Source organism: Carassius auratus, unplaced genomic scaffold (assembly GCF_003368295.1).
Source record: "Carassius auratus strain Wakin unplaced genomic scaffold, ASM336829v1 scaf_tig00000788, whole genome shotgun sequence".
Lineage (NCBI taxonomy): Eukaryota > Metazoa > Chordata > Actinopteri > Cypriniformes > Cyprinidae > Carassius > Carassius auratus.
In genome coordinates, this window is record NW_020523323.1 from 86,551 (window position 1) to 103,613 (window position 17,063).

Below are 17,063 nucleotides of genomic sequence, written 5' to 3' on the forward strand. Positions count from 1 at the left end.
ACAGAAATAACTAACTTAGCTGGTGAAAATACTAGTGTTTTTAATAATTTTGGCCACCACTCTACCTTTGCTTTCAAAGATGCTTTCTAACTCTACATAGTTGTTGTAAAATGTTGCCATGCTAACAGTGTGAAAGATTTTCTGTACTACTCATACAGAGTTATTAGGTTAAATAGTTGCAAGTTGCATTATTTTTTAGCTTTATTATAGGGAATTCACTATTATAAGTATATATTTATTATTTACATTTATTTCGCATTTTCCCCACTGAATTTATCACAGTGTATTATGGCATTACTTTTTTCCACAAAGGGTGATTTATGTATAATATCAGCCAAATGCATAAATATAAGCTTGTCCACTACTATAAGCGGCACACACCTAAAAAACAACAAAAAAAAAATAATTATATATATATATATATATATATATATATATATATATATATATATATATATATTTTTTTTTTTTTTTTATAAGTTTCATGCTTATCACAGCTGCATTCATTTGAAATAATTTTTTTGTATATTTTAAAATGTAATTTATTCCCGCATGCTATTAAACTTTGTTGCATTGCCAGCAGTTGCTGCAGTGCACGTTGCCAACAATCTCCAACATTCACTGAAAACAAACGACTTCTATTGCTTTGTTACTGAAATTCTCCATTAGTATGAATGGCCGTTTAAAACACTGCCTATGCAGACAACTCCAACTAGGTTTGGAACAGAGCCGCTGTCTGCATTCCCTCATTTTTCTTTCTCTTCACCTTTGCTCTGTTAACTGTCCCTCTGTAGTGACTGGCAACTCAGTTTGTACATGGCCGGTCTCCTGCATAATTGAACACAGCCAGGCTTTCGGGACATTCTGTTTGCGAGGGTGGCTCATTCCATCCCAGCTGTTGTGGTGCGCTAAACCTCCCCTCTGCAGATCCATCCGCACACCTCCTGTTCCATCCTCAGCCGCTCTCTGTAATGTCCATCCACATTTGGCTGGTGAAACATTGTTTATGGGGCTAATGTGCAGAGCGCAGCAGTAAAGTATTAGAAAAAATAAATAGTGGACAGTGTGCTTTTTGCAAATGAGCAGATGCAGCAGTTTTGTGATGCTCATTTTTGATAAAAGATGCAGACTACATCTGGCACGCTTGCGCCTGGGGCACTTTTTAACCACGTCTGTTTTTAGCACTTTGTGTGTCCTGGATGCTGTTATGGAGTTATGAGATATATCATCAGAAGACAGCATAACCAAGCACAAGCGCTAAGTGAGGAAGGGTGTGGGAGCTGCATCGTATCAGTTTTCTGCCCACTTCACACACTACGTTAGGTTCAAATGGGCTTCTGTTCCATGGGGGCCCACTTTGTTGGCTCACTTATGGAAACTAGAGTGTAATTTATTTGATGTCGCATGGCATGTTGCCAGCCGCTCTTGAAATTCCCGTCTGTTTTACTCTGCATCAACTGATAGCAAACATGTATAAAAGAAACTGCATTGCTACTAAGTGTAAGTGTCGCCTCTGTATGTGATATGAAAAGCATAACTGTTCATACACAGCACAGTCATAAACTATACTGCTGCCATTGTTCATGTCTATCAAGCTTCAAAAATAAAGAAAGAAAACACTGAGACGGTGCTTATCCTGTCAATGGAATTACTAACAAAAAAGGTCAGAAATAAACAGGATTTTGTAAAGTCAATGAATCAATAAAGACAAGAGAAAGAGAGAGAGGACAGATATTAACACTGAACTTCTTTTTTGAAAATTAATTGTCTATTCTAGATTGTTTCAGATAATCCAGTCATAGTCAATCATTTTGGGATTGACTCGCTTGAGCTGCTTTGATATATAAAATGTTTGAATATTTAGTCTGAGCAAGGCTGCCTAAAGTTAATGATTATATGACAAAATACTGAAAAAATGTAAAATCTTTTGTCAAAAGATACTATACTACACAAAAAAACTGTGTAAAAATAGTGTAATGTTGGTCTGAAAAGCTATTAAAAAATTGCAGATTTTTCTTTTTCTTTCACTTTTCATCGACTCAAATTCAATGGATAAATAAGCGTTGACCACTAAGGCTGACTAGTCTGTCCACTAGGTGGTAAAATTCATAATTGGGTTGCCGATTTTTAGGAACTAATCAAAGATGATAATGGAAAATGCCAATAAAAACTAGATAACGTTTGTGAACTAACTTTGAAGTTGGTTTGAGAAAGCCTAGACTAAAAGTGTGAAAAAAATTGTAAAAGCTTTAAGACAGACAGACAGACAGACCGACAGACAGACAGACAGACAGATAGATAGATAGATAGATAGAAAACTTTAGTAGGAGATACAGTCCAAGTCTCAGAAGAAGAAGTCATCAGGTATAATATTGCAAAACAGCTCTAGTGTGCATGTTGTGTCCATAGTGGTCGAAGAAGTATACTTTGATAGGCTAAAACACTTGTCCAAGTAACGGCAGGCTGAAAAACCAGACATATCTCAGGCTTTAGGTTTCAGACACAGACTAAATCAAGCTATCTGTCTGCACGCTAGGCATGAATTTCGCCTCTGTGGTACATATGGCTCTGTGCATTCCCTGTAGCCTATATGTGCCAATCAAATCCAGCTCTTCATTACTTTAGGTCTCTGGACTATAGAGGTTTGTGTTCTGCTGTGACAGTTTCCAAACCTTAGCGGTCAAATGATGTCCCTTGGCAATTGGATTTTTCTTTCTTATCAACTATCAGTCTATAAACTGCCTGCAGCCTCATTATCAGCCCAGTGTTTGGTAACCGGTCTCATTCTAACCCGTCGTCGTGCATTCGCTGTGTTTATAAAGGTCAATGTTAGACTTTGGCCCAAGACTGAGACACACAAACAAATCATGATAAATAAAACAGTCCTGAGAGCTTAGCTTAGTTATAATGATGACTAAAGAACAGGATTTATTTACCTGGTCAGGATAGGGGTTAATAAGAGAGAGCGTTCCCAACCAATGCCAGCCATAGAATCTGGAAATTATATTATTTTAATTGTTCTTAATTTCACCATTCTAATCTTCATCTTCAAAACACCCTGACAGAGAGGAATCAATGTGGCATTGTGTAAAACATACCATTAGCAAACAACAGTCTTACTAATCAAAAAATAAAATAAAATAAAACATAACATTAGAACCGAGAACATTCTCACCCAAATGTTTTTACTCTATTTCACGAAAAGTAGAACACTGGAATCTCTCTCATGCATTCCTTCCAATATCTCTCATACACACACACACACACACACACAAACTTGAAATGTTTAAAGGAAGGCACAATTGATTGATAATATGAGCATTTTGGTACAAGTGAAGCTTTCAGATGCACATTCACTAGAGTGATCATTAACTGAAAGCTTGAAAGATATTGGAATGTATGGCATCTATGGCTTTATGAAATGATTCTCATTAACAACACCATCTCATCAGCACTCCAGCGGATCTCCTTAATGTTTTATTAATGCCATAGTCAGCCAGGGGGAGGAAAGCTTTAGCTATTTCAAACACACGCACACATGCACACACACAAACGTAGATATTTAACTAATATGCAATTATGTAATCAGTTTTACATCAATTCAATCTTCTGTCTTCATGTCTTCGGTTAAATAGAAACGATCATTATTTATTTATTGATATGGCAAAGTGGCATTAAAATATCATTTGTGTTGAAGTGTGAAATTTTGCTAACTTGCGTTATTGATTTAGTTCTTTCACAAAACAACAACAATTTTTTTTTTCTTCCTCCTACTAAAACAGTTTCCTCAACTCCGTGACACTCTGAAATGAAATTTCTGCTCATGGAAACCAAAGTATTAAATTGGCTGGTTGCAGTCAGATCACTGTAGGAATGTTTAGTAAATCTCCCTCGACTCACGCGTTTTCATTACAGCTCAGTTTAACTACATGAGCGAGTGAAAACAACCAAGACCAGGACCTTGGACTCTAACCTTTTGGCCAGCGGAATCCGGCCTGCAGCTAGAAGATCTCTGGTGGGTCCCTTTGGATGTAAGAAAGCTAATTCAAAGCTACCTCAGCTGAAACCCTGACCCTGGTGTTAGCAACACCCCCATCTCTTTTCCAATAGGGCTCCATATATGATGAGAAAAGAAATATATTCCTCCGTGTTTAGCTTGTTTGTTTTTGCCATGTTTATTTGCTCTCTTGCTTTACGTAATCTAACCCAATCCATCATTCACGCTTGGCTTTTCTGGCTTTCTGCTCACCTGGGCTAGGTACACCATATGGCGCAGACAAGTAAATGAGTACAAATCTGCATTTGTCTTCATTTCACAGACTCCTCGCTGGCAACGCAGTGAAAGCAGCATTTTGCTCCAACAAATTAAGATGGCTTTTTTTAGCTCTCCCTCCCAAAAACAATTTATTTAGCAAATGCGATGATCACATAAGCTACTTTTCAAAATGCCTTACTTTACAGTGCCTTTATTTTGTGAAAATTGATGTCTTTGTTGGATGAATACAATGAGGAATACAGTACTAAGAAGAAACATTGTCAGAAATTAGTACGTTTGGCAAGTAAATTGGGCAAGGTTTAAAAATAATGACGTTATTAAACAGGTAACCACACAAAAACATTTCTTGGATATATATTCACCATGGCAAGTGAAAAGCCATAGGTTTCTTCTGCCAAGACAAACTTTCCACTGAGCGACCACTCATCCACCAGCATATGTTAATGTTTGCAGTGGAGTTTGATGGCCATTTGTGTCATTCTCATCCACTCTTTCTCTTGTGACATGAATAAAAAATTTAAAAAAAGTAATAAAAAAAATGGAGAATAAAAGACGATGTTAAGTGGCATTCACAAAACATTTAACTTTTACTCAGAGGGAAATTTCAGGACTTGATTTTATCCACCGGGATTTGATTGGATTTGAGAAGTAGGCTATGGTATTAATGGTTACAATTATTTTATGAGTTCAAATTCAGATCATCCGTAAGAGTGACTGCAACTACAGACGGGGCTTCTGGAGATTAAATGATTTTTGCTAAATATTTTTTTAAGACACAATGCCATGAACATAACAATATTTGGAAAATATGAGTGTGCATTTGAACAGCCTCCTTAATTTTAAAGACACTTTTAAATAATGAGCCAAAGTTGTAAAACTATAATTAGCATTCAAAAAATGGAATAAAAAAAGCTGAAAGAAATCATTTTAAGGTTTTTCCTACTACAGTTTAACAGTTAACGTATATACATTTGTATAAACTTTAGCATGACTGAGGCTGAGAATAAGGTCAGTTGAACCTTTTTTTTTTTTTAGTTCCAGTAACATTTAATGATTTGCTTACAAAAAAAAAAAAAAAAAAAAAAAAGATTACACAAAGATGTCAGACTGCAGCATCTATTACAACGTGTAGCATAATGCATAATGCATATTTAATCAAATGATGGCCCTTTTGCATACACAGAGGTCGAGGCTAAGCCTCAAATATCCACTGACCCTTCTGATCATAGCCATAATTACATAAAGATAAGAAATTATTAAAGATTATGAAAACGAATAAATATTGATTTATATATATATAACTATAAATACATATTTAATAATATGCAATCACAAATCATCCACAATAAGGCCATATATTTACTTATTTATATATTTATTTTTTTTATGATTTCGCATTTAACCTAAAGCGGAATCTCTTTTACCTCAGGTTCAATATAACCGATCTCCAAACAACAGTTCCATCAAAGGAAAGTATCAATGTTAAATTGTCAATCATAAATGCAGTAAACATCAGCGAGTTCAGATCATTAAATTATGAACAGATACAGTACACAATGAACATATTTGTTTGCACTGTCATAATATTTCAGAAGGCCTGTGTTTCACATCTGCACTATAACCTAGCAAGATTACTGGAAGTTTGTAGGACAAAATTTAAATTGCCACTTAACTCAAAGTCTCATCTGGGGATATGGCACGCATGCAGACAAGCATCGTTTCACCTCTATTGAAACACACCAAAGTCGGCTGCGATGCTCTCTGTGCACTAGTCCCGGGAGCTAACTGGGATTAGTCACGCTGCAGTTAATCCATAATTGTTTTTTGTCTTATTCAAACACTGATCTTTTGTGTTGCAAACAGGCTTTTGTTTCTTCCAGAAAATGTAATTGCATATCTCTGATCACCTAATTTATGAACTGTGTTGACTTTGGCATTGTCCTTACTTGTACAGACTAAATGATGGCACTAATCGTAAAACCTGTTACTGATAAAGCTCACAGCCAGAATACACATCTCCCACATATTTTATTCACTGAAAGCATAAATGCACTGTTTTGTTTCACCTTTATTCAGGTAGATAAGATTATGTAAATCAGTGATTCTCAGCTGCCTTTGCATCTTTATACTTTGAGCAGCGGTTTCTCAATGTTCTTTGAATTTGGATACATTTGGCAGCCAAAACATCAGTGCATAAAAAACATATAAATATTGGCGCAGACATCACTACATGTGAACCTTTATTTTATGAAGTCCTTGAGTAATTTTGTTCATAGTTTTAAAGGATAAAAAGACATTTAGTTTTCTTTGCATGCCATCATCAGCCTTATGTTAGATTTGATCAAATAATAGATGTAATATCAAACAATTGGATGGACATAAGGCTTTGACATTCACAAAAATAGATATCGCAAGCATTATAGTCCAGGCTTGAAAAGCCAATTAAATGCTATCAAAACACTACGGTGCATTTTATCATTTGCATTACGGCTTGTTTTTCCCTGTTGTCCACAACCTTATCAAAACAGACCTATGACCCATTTACAACATGACCCACCGGTTGAGAACCACTGATATAAAGCAATAATGTGAAAGAGAAGAATTTAGTTTACTCCTCTTAAAGTCAGAATGAAGGACAAATAAACATAGTGTACTTGTGCAGCTCATTAAAACAAGGATGTTTCATTAAAACAGGGACTAACCACATGCCTTTGCCATCCAGCAGTAAACAAGAAGAAAAATCTCATATCAGATCAGCTCAGTCTCTTTAGAGGGCATGGAAACCTTCCTTCCAGACTTCTGCACACAAAACAAGATACTCTGGAATAACACAAACAACTGAACGTAAACCATTGCAGACATACCGATGACAAAGGTTGAATCTTTCCTTTGGCTAAATTGGTACTTTTTTATCATAGTACTTTAACCATTCCTTGACAACAAGATTCTGGCAAACATAAACAATGGGCATCTACAGTATGTTTTTCCTGAAGGACTTTGTGTATGTGTGTGTGTGTGTGTGTGTGTGTGTTTGTAAGCATATCTGATGCTTGTTTTTTCTAAGGTTCAGGGTTTTCTTGGCCTTGCTTCCTTGCCCAGTTTTTTATGTGGTTCCCATTGCAATCCGTTAGTATTTCCAATCATCTCATTTGCAGTTTGCTTGAGTGACACATACAGCCCTGGAAGCAGCCTCGCAACTGGCAAGGAAATGAATGGGAATACTAACAGACAGCTTTCTTGAGGTGTCCTATACAGCTCCTTGATTAAAACTCCCTGCAACAGTAAAGAAAAACATGTCTTAATATCTTAAGCAGCATTGCTTCTTAGGTCAATTTATCACTGGGGGAAAAAATTTAATTTTTACATAAAAATACTATAAAAATGCTACTCTGAAAGTTAATTGGTTAACTAAGTTATCTATTGCAAATAAAAAAATGGAAACAAAAAAATATTTTTTACATTATATTTGATTTTCTGAAAAATGAGACAAAACACTTGCATAAACACTCATACAGTACATATTTGTCAGTGTATGCATGAAGAGGTGCACGTGTACTGTATGTGTGCACACATGTATGTGAAATATTGCAATACATCTATTAGAGCACTGCCCTAGAGGAGATTAATAGCATTTGATGTCGGATTAATTTAGCTGCATATTTTCTGGCAAAGCACATTATAGGAAGACTGCAGAGAGATGATGAAGTCATCTGACCAAAGACTGTAAATGAGCTTCTAATTTTCGGATAATTGTTTCTAATACCTTCATGGTGAACAGGTTTTTTTTTTTCATAGATTAATTAAAGCTACAAGTATTTTCCATGTTAAAAATGCAGGTTCAGAAAATGTACACACTTTTAGACGGATATCAACGACTAAGTAAAACTCCATAGGGTGCATTTCCTCAAATCCCTTCACAACCCACCTCTATATTCCACCCCAACCCTACATTTATCCTTCCATTGATGAATTTCACTGTGCCTAACGGAGCAGGTTTTCCATCCTCATTAACCTCTCAGTGTTGGCGTACCTCAGGGCTATGTTCAGGGCCCTATTTTGTCCACTCAATACACCCACTCAATGGTACATCTCCACATCTTTTTCTCTTCCACCTATCAATATGACCTTTACTTACCACAGACTAACCACAGATGGTCCTAACTACAGGCTGTCAATTAGACATTGCTCCCTCTTCTGAGCCTCAGTAGGCTGAATTAACAGTTTCTAGGTTTTTTCCACACAATCTGAGCCTGATAGTGGAGTGTCCAATTTTCTTTCTTTTTTTTTTACAATTTTTTTTTACTCCAATGTACAGTGTAATTTACTTAAACTCATAATTAACAAAATGCAAAACCAACCAGCATCGGCAAACAAATAAAGCTAAATCTCAGAAATAATGTTTGACTTCCAACCAACTTGTCCCAAGGTTCAACAAAAAGTGTCAAGGTACAGTATATGTATGCAAATAGGCTTTTGCTATTTTTCTCTAAAATAATATGCCACTTTCTTTGATATCTAATGCCCTAACATTCATACATTTTAAATGCAACTTAAGTATGCATATACATTTTGTAGCCACTGTAGTCCATAGATAGGTAGTTAAATAATAGTAAATACTTTTCAAAGCACATATAATATCTGAATGTGCTCTCAAGTTTGAAAATGGATGCAACATTAATGTGCTTTGATTTGATTCATAGCATATCAATGAGATGTATATGCAGTAAAACATAAGCTATATTTATGCTTTCAGAAACTTAACAAGATCAGCAGAATTAGAGGCTATTGCATGTCTAGCCGTGTATTCAAGACAATCCCAAACATTTTTTCTATAGTCTTTGAGTTGGTATTCTTGGGAGAAAATCTGTAAAACTGTTCATCTCCAAACTGCAATGCTTGGGATTTAGAGCTTCAAGCTGGCTTTCTGTAACCAATTTCCTGCAATCCATGCCAGGAATGTGAGGAGCAAAAGAAACTGGAAACTGCCAATCAGAGCCGATGGAAGAGACAGCATTACACTGTACATTTCTTCAAAGTTAAGCAATTGGATTTGGTGCCAGATAGTGGGAGGCCAAACCAATCTCAAGTCTCAAACATAAAGAATTAAGTAATTAGTGAATACAAAATTACTTATGAATTTTCCTCTTTAGTTTTTTGGTAAATGTCAACATTTCTTTCCACATCATGGCATATTAGAATGACAAATGAAAAGAAAATGTTGTGATTTCTAATGGTGTATCCAGACGTTTTTGACTGGGATGGCCACAATGGCGCACCCTACACATTAGCCTACATCCTCCAACATCTGTCACTGTTTTCTTAATAAACCAAACTTCCAGCTGTATGTCAGTGGATGTCAGCAGCATATCAGAAGCAGGTAAACAAAAAGCCATTGATTGAGTAGATTGCATGTCTTGCAGCCACAAACACATTCTACCACTAATGACAGCCGCAGTGACCACTCAGTAAAAGCAACAATTTCCAATGCCCAATCTTCACTCATTATAACACATAGCAAAAAGAAAACCCCATATTTAACCCTAATTCTGTCATTATTTACTCACCCATGTTGTGCTAAACCTTGTGGAGCACAAAACAAGATATAATGAAAGTTGTCGTTTTGTCAAGCATTCTAAAAAAGACAGTAGGATTTCACATTGTTTTGGACTCCTCTGACTTTCAGTGTATATACTCTACACACTGCTTCCTGCTCTGATTTAAACACTGGAGATTATATATGGTTTTATTGATGGTCCCACCTCTGACTAAATCAAAGGTTAAAATTTTGGAGTGGCCTATCAAGTTTTTGGCACCTACTGTATCTGAACATCTCCTTTGTGATTTTCCTCATTCTTCTTATTAAATACATTTGGCATTTGCTGTAAGGTATAACATTTAAGGTTGTGTGAATAGCATGTTCTCAACTCAGACTCAAATGAAGCAGAAATTATAGAGGCGTCCATTTGTATCCTATTTTAATGAAGTGACTAAACACTGCCTCGGGCTTGGATCTGAAGAGAACAGAAATGAATCCATTACATGAAAGAAGAGAGAGACAAAAAAACACTTTACATGGTGCTACGAGACATAGTGCCTACATATGCCTAAATGCACTTCAGGTCCTACTTGCAAAAAGTAGATGAGGAGTCCATAAACAGTGTTTCATATGGAAATACTTTCTTGCTACATGATGCATAATTGTTATATTCCAAAGAGTTAGTGTGAGGGCACAATAAAAATTTAACACCAGCAAATAAAATTAAATCCAATCAAAACACATCACATAATAAAAATAAAATAATAATAATAGTAATAATAGAATTAAATGAAAACACCTGCGAGCTTTCGCAAACTTTGTGTGTTCACTGCTTGTTGTATGTTGTAACACTGATAAATATAATTTATCACTATTTTCATCAAATCTGTCCAAACTAATGCCTATTCACTGTACATTAATACAATTTGAAACTATCATCTGCAAAGTCCAATAAGCATTTGATATCTTACATCCATATTATTTCAGATGTCATCCAGATGTTTTTCTTCCCATTGATCAAAAAGTAATGTTAACTACTACCTACTTTTTAACTATTTACTGTTTAACTTTGTCTGATGTCCGGCCTTAAATGCCTGATGGAAACAAAACATGTCTTGTCAAGTAGAACTAATCTGAACAGTCCATTTAAATTTCCACATCTTTCCATCCTTCTTCAGTTTGTCTTTTACCAACAGACCTCATATAAACACACCTATTCACTGAACACTACATTAATAAAGCAATAAGCCCCCCAGAAGCTGTGGTTTACAGTGAACTTATAACAGCTAATGGGCGTTGTGCGGAGTGCCTAAAACCCCCTTAGCTGTTATAAATTCACTGTAAACCATGGCTTGATGCGGCTTATTGCTTTTATAAAATGATTATTCCATTCAGATAGTAAGGTTTCACAGAATAAAATAGAGTGAATAAAGTGTAATGATATAAATAAAAACAGTATTCTTCCACTAAACAATGTAGTTCTTCAGAAACAGTTGTGAACGAAGTGAAACAACATGGTTGCCGAGCAACATACAGAAGTAAACAAAGGTGTATGTTTGTAGCGTAACTTATAACAGCTTCGAACATGGCTCAACCAATTAGAATCAAGGACCGGAACTATCCTTTTTATAAACAGCATTTTAACACGGGTGATAGCTCGTGTCAGTAGAACCATAGCAATAGTAAAAAAAAAAAGCTAGACAATACTGAGGATATTTTGAAAGGGAAAAATTCTGGCCAGTTAAAAAAATTGAAATGTTACAACTTTTTTATTATCCCTGGCTCGTTAGAGAACGCTCAGGGAGTTTTTCACTGAAACAAAACACAGATGGCTTTAGAAATTGATGTGCTTGCAAACACATGGGCCATGATCATTGTGATTTAAAAAAAAATGTGTATGAATCTTTAATGCTGAGAGGGATGATGTATAAAAACATACAATCCGCAAAAACAGTCTCACATGTGATATTTCCACAAGCGTTTAGCCATTTTATCCTTCCTGTGTAGGACTGTAAAAAGAATACATTTCCACACTGGTAGCTGGCAGACAAATTAAGAGTAAAAGCTTATGGAATACAACATATACCAGCAATTATGGTGCATCTTCGATCCTAAATTCCACTGATTTTATCCTACGTCAAAAGTGAGAAACAAATCAGTATTTGTAAAGCCAGAAACTGAAATGAAAATGTTCTTATGTGTACAACGAATGAGGGGAATGTGTACAAACCTTTTGAAGCACATAAACCTGAATTTAATTAATTCAACATTGTTTATCAAAATATAAAGATAAATAGGCAATTAAAGTATTTATTAAGGCAATTATGTGTGCAAATTTGCAGTATTTTAAATAATTCATTTTTATTAATGATTTCCTGAAAGTAACTGTGGCGAGGGGGGCGTGGTTTAGCGGAATCCGCAACGGGAAAGAGACGGAGGGAGCAGAGCGAGGCGTAAGTAGGTCAAGTGCAAATAACGAACACGTGTGTTTGATTGCAGTAATTGGCGTGGAGAGACCGGATATAAGCCGAGTCACCGCAGAGAGAAGGAGAGAGAGACACGCTGGGACCTCGTTCCGCACTGAGAAAGCTACAACAGTGTTTTGAAGTTATTGAAATTATTGACCGTGTTTAAGCAATCATTTGCTGTCTACGCCCAGAGGGCATCGTGATTTGTTTGTTATTGTTAAATAAACGAGTGTCTCAGCAACAAGCCGACCCCTGCCTTCTTCCTTCCTATTAAGACTGTGTTGAACCGTGTTACAGTGGTGCCGAAACCCGGGAAGGAAGAAGAGCATCGCCGCCATGCAATCTCCGTCAGGTACGCCATTTGCGGACATCATCCAGTCGCTCGCCGGTCTTCATCAGGAACAACACCAACACATGCTGGCGATCAAGGAGGAGCAGGACAAACGCTTTGAGGCGCTCCTCCGGGCCCAGCATGAAGACCGCGAGCTATTCCGGAGCTGGGTAGACCGGGAGGTCCGGGCCACCCCTTCACTTAAAGACCAGACATCTCCTCTGCCGCTCAACAAGATGGGGCCTCAGGATGATCCGGAGGCCTTCCTGGACCTGTTCGAAAAATCGGCAGAGGCTCGAGGGAGGCCCCCTGCGGACTGGCCCCTGCGGCTCATTCCCCTGCTGTCCGGAGAAGCGCAGGTGGCCGCTCACCAATTGCCAGTCCAAAACCTCCTGGCCTACCAGGACCTCAAGCGTGCCATCCTCCAGCGGGTCGGTCGGACCCCGGAGCAACATCGCCAGAGGTTCAGGACTCTAACCCTGTAAGAGTCCGGCCGGCCCTTCGTGATGGCACAGCAGCTCCGGGACTCCTGCCGCAAGTGGTTGATGGCCGACGTGATCGATCGTGTGGTACTGGAGCAGTTCGTGGCCAAGCTGCCAAGGAAGACAGCGCAGTGGGTCCAGTGCCACCGCCCAACGTCGCTGAACCAGGCCATCCAGCTGGCGGAAGACCAAATGGTGGCGTGTCCAGGGGTCGGCGACCCCTTACCATCTGCTTCTCTCTCTCCTTCCCTCTCCTCCCCTCCCCTCTCTCTCCCTAAATCTGTCCCTCTCCCCAGGTCCCGTGGGGGGCTTCCGCCGAAGCTAGCCCCGAGGTGGAGGACGAGTTACGGGGCTGAACCAGCAGCAGGCCCCAGGGCTCCTCCCAGGGGTGGGACTTCGCCCATGGGATCCGTTCCCCAGGCCACGGCCTCTCCGCTCTCTCCTCGCCAATCGCTTGACCTACTTCCTGCCGCCAGGGTGGCGGTAAAGTCTGGGCCGGCCTGTTGCCGTTGCGGGGAACCAGGGCATTTTATCGATAGGTGTCCGTTGATGGAAGTGGGGACGTTGATCCGGGTCCCCGACGCGCCAAAGGCTGCCCTCGATCAGGCTGGCTTATACCAAATACCAGTGAGTATCAGGGGGGATTCAGGATGTAACCAATCCTCCATCCATCAAAGCCTGATTCATCCGAGGGCATTGGATAGTAGCCGCATGGTTAGGGTTCGGTGTGTAGACGGGGAAGTGGTGAATTACCCTATTTTGCCTGTGGATATTAAATTTAGGGGAGAAAAACATAGAATAGAGGTGGCCGTTAATCCGCACCTCAGGCATCCGATAATTTTGGGTACGAATTGGCCCGCGTTTAATAAATTATTGGGGTATTTGTGTTCAGATGGCTCTTGGGGGAAACAAGGGAGGGATGGAGTAGCGGTTGCGCAGGTGGGAGAGGCTGAACCGGAACCGCCGGAACCTGTTGCAGGGGAACCGAGTGCTCCCGAGCGGAACATCCTCCTGGAGCGCGATGATTTTCCCCTGGAACAGTCCCGCGATGAGACGCTGAAAAATGCCTTTGACCAGGTTCGTTCGATCGACGGGCAGCTTCTCCTCCCTGACCAACCGCTCTCTTATCCTTACTTCTCAATTTTAAAAGATAGGTTGTATCGGGTGACCCAAGACGCCCAGACAAAGCAAGATACAACCCAGTTGTTGATACCTAGAAGCCGTCGGGAAATGCTTTTCCAGGCGGCTCACTGTAATCCAATGGCCGGGCATTTAGGGCAAGCGGCTACACTAAACCGTCTCATGGCCCACTTCTTCTGGCCGGGCATTCACGAGAATGTGCGCAGGTGGTGCGCGGCTTGTCGTGAATGTCAGTTGGTGAATCCACTGGCCACCCCAAAAGCACCATTGTGCCCCCTTCCATTAATGCAGGTCCCCTTCGAACGAATTGGCATGGACCTCATCGGGCCATTAGAGCGGTCAGCACGAGGACACCGCTTTGCATTAGTTCTGGTGGACTATGCAACGCGATATCCTGAGGCAGTGCCTCTCCGCTCTATTTCCGCTAAGAGTGTGGCGAGTGCACTGTTTCAATTAATCTCCCGGGTGGGGATCCCAAAGGAGATCCTCACCGATCAGGGCACGGCGTTTATGTCACGTACTATTCGCGAGCTTTATGAATTATTGGGCATTAGATCGATTCGAACAAGCGTCTATCACCCACAAACAGACGGGCTGGTCGAACGATTTAATCGCACATTAAAATCCATGATTCGTAAGTTCGTTCAGGAAGACGCCAAAAATTGGGATAGGTGGCTAGAACCCCTCTTGTTCGCTGTAAGGGAGGTCCCGCAAGCCTCCACGGGGTTTTCCCCCTTTGAGCTTCTTTATGGGCGCCAGCCCCGCGGGGTCCTCGACGTCCTTAAAGAAACTTGGGAGGACGGACCTTCTACTAGTAAAAACGAAATCCAATATGTCATGGACTTGAGAACAAAACTCCACACGTTGGGCCGGCTATCCATGGAGAATTTGTTGCAGGCTCAAGACAAACAGAGTCGGTTGTACAACAGGGGGGCTAGGCTACGTCAATTTGCACCGGGAGATAAAGTGCTTGTATTACTCCCTACCTCTAGTTCAAAGTTACTCGCGAAGTGGCAAGGACCCTTTGAGGTCACACGGCGGGTTGGGGATCTTAACTATGAAGTAGCTCGAACGGATAGGGGCGGGGCACATCAAATATACCACCTCAACCTGTTAAAAAAATGGTCTGAGGCCGAATCAGTGTTGCTGGCGACGGTAGTGAGTGGGGAGGAGGATCTCGGTCCAGAAGTGAGTTCAAAATCCCAATCTCTCGCTCTGGCCCCTGGAGGAGACCACCTCTCACCCTCGCAGCTCACTGATATCAAGTCCATCCAAGCAGCCTTTGCTGATGTGTTCTCGCCCCTGCCTGGTCGAACGGATCTCATTCAGCACCATGTTGAGACCGAGCCGGGCGTGGTAGTTCGCAGCCGGCCGTATAGATTACCTGAACATAAAAAAAAGGTGGTTCAAGGGGAGTTAGAGGCAATGCTAGAGATGGGAGTAATAGAAGAATCCAACAGTGACTGGGCGAGCCCGATAGTCTTAGTACCTAAAACAGACGGCTCCGTGCGGTTCTGTTTGGATTATAGGAAGGTGAATGCTGTGTCAAAATTTGACGCATATCCAATGCCCCGGGTGGACGAATTGCTTGATCGACTAGGCGCTGCTCGCTTTTACTCGACGCTGGACTTAACTAAAGGTTATTGGCAGATCCCCTTGTCTCCCATGACCAAAGAAAAAACAGCTTTCACCACGCCGTTCGGTTTACACCAATTTGTTACTCTTCCGTTCGGGCTATTCGGGGCTCCAGCCACATTTCAGCGTCTCATGGACAAAATTCTCTGTCCGCATGCTGCATATGCCGCCGCCTACCTGGATGACATCATCATCTACAGTGGGGATTGGCAGCGACATATGCAGCATTTGCGAGCGGTCCTGAAGATGCTGAGGAGGGCTGGGCTCACGGCTAATCCGAGGAAGTGTGCAATTGGGCGGGTGGAAGTAAGATATCTGGGTTTCCACTTGGGTCATGGACAGGTGCGCCCCCAAATTGATAAGACGGCAGCAGTTGCAACGTGTCCAAGGCCTAAGACCAAAAAGGAGGTTAGACAGTTCCTGGGGCTGGCAGGGTATTATAGAAGGTTTGTACCTCATTTTTCGGATACTGCTAGCCCGCTGACTGATTTAACTAAAAAGGAGGCACCAGATACAGTCCAGTGGATGGAGCAGTGCCAGCAGGCTTTCACCCAGTTAAAGGCTTCTCTGTGTGGCGGACCGCTCCTGAATGCACCTAACTTTTCTCTCCCCTTTATCTTGCAGACAGACGCGTCGAACAGAGGGTTGGGCGCAGTCCTGTCCCAGGAGGTGGAGGGGGAGGAACGGCCGGTGCTGTACATCAGTCGGAAGCTCTCTAAGAGAGAGACGATGTACAGCACCATAGAAAAAGAATGTCTGGCGATCCGATGGGCTGTTCTTACCCTCCGTTATTACCTCCTGGGGCGGGAGTTCACCCTCTGTTCGGACCACGCTCCCCTGCAGTGGCTCCACCGCATGAAAGATACCAACGCGCGGATCACCCGGTGGTATCTCGCTTTACAGCCTTTTAAATTTCAGGTGATCCACAGGCCGGGTGTACAGATGGCTGTGGCTGACTTCCTCTCCAGGAGGGGGGGGGGGGAAGCTGCAGGCCGGACGGCTCCCCGGCCTGAGTCTGTCGGTGGGGGTATGTGGCGAGGGGGGCGTGGTTTAGCGGAATCCGCAACGGGAGAGAGACGGAGGGAGCAGAGCGAGGCGTAAGTAGGTCAAGTGCAAATAACGAACACGTGTGTTTGATTGCAGTAATTGGCGTGGAGAGACCGGATATAAGCCGAGTCACCGCAGAGAGAAGGAG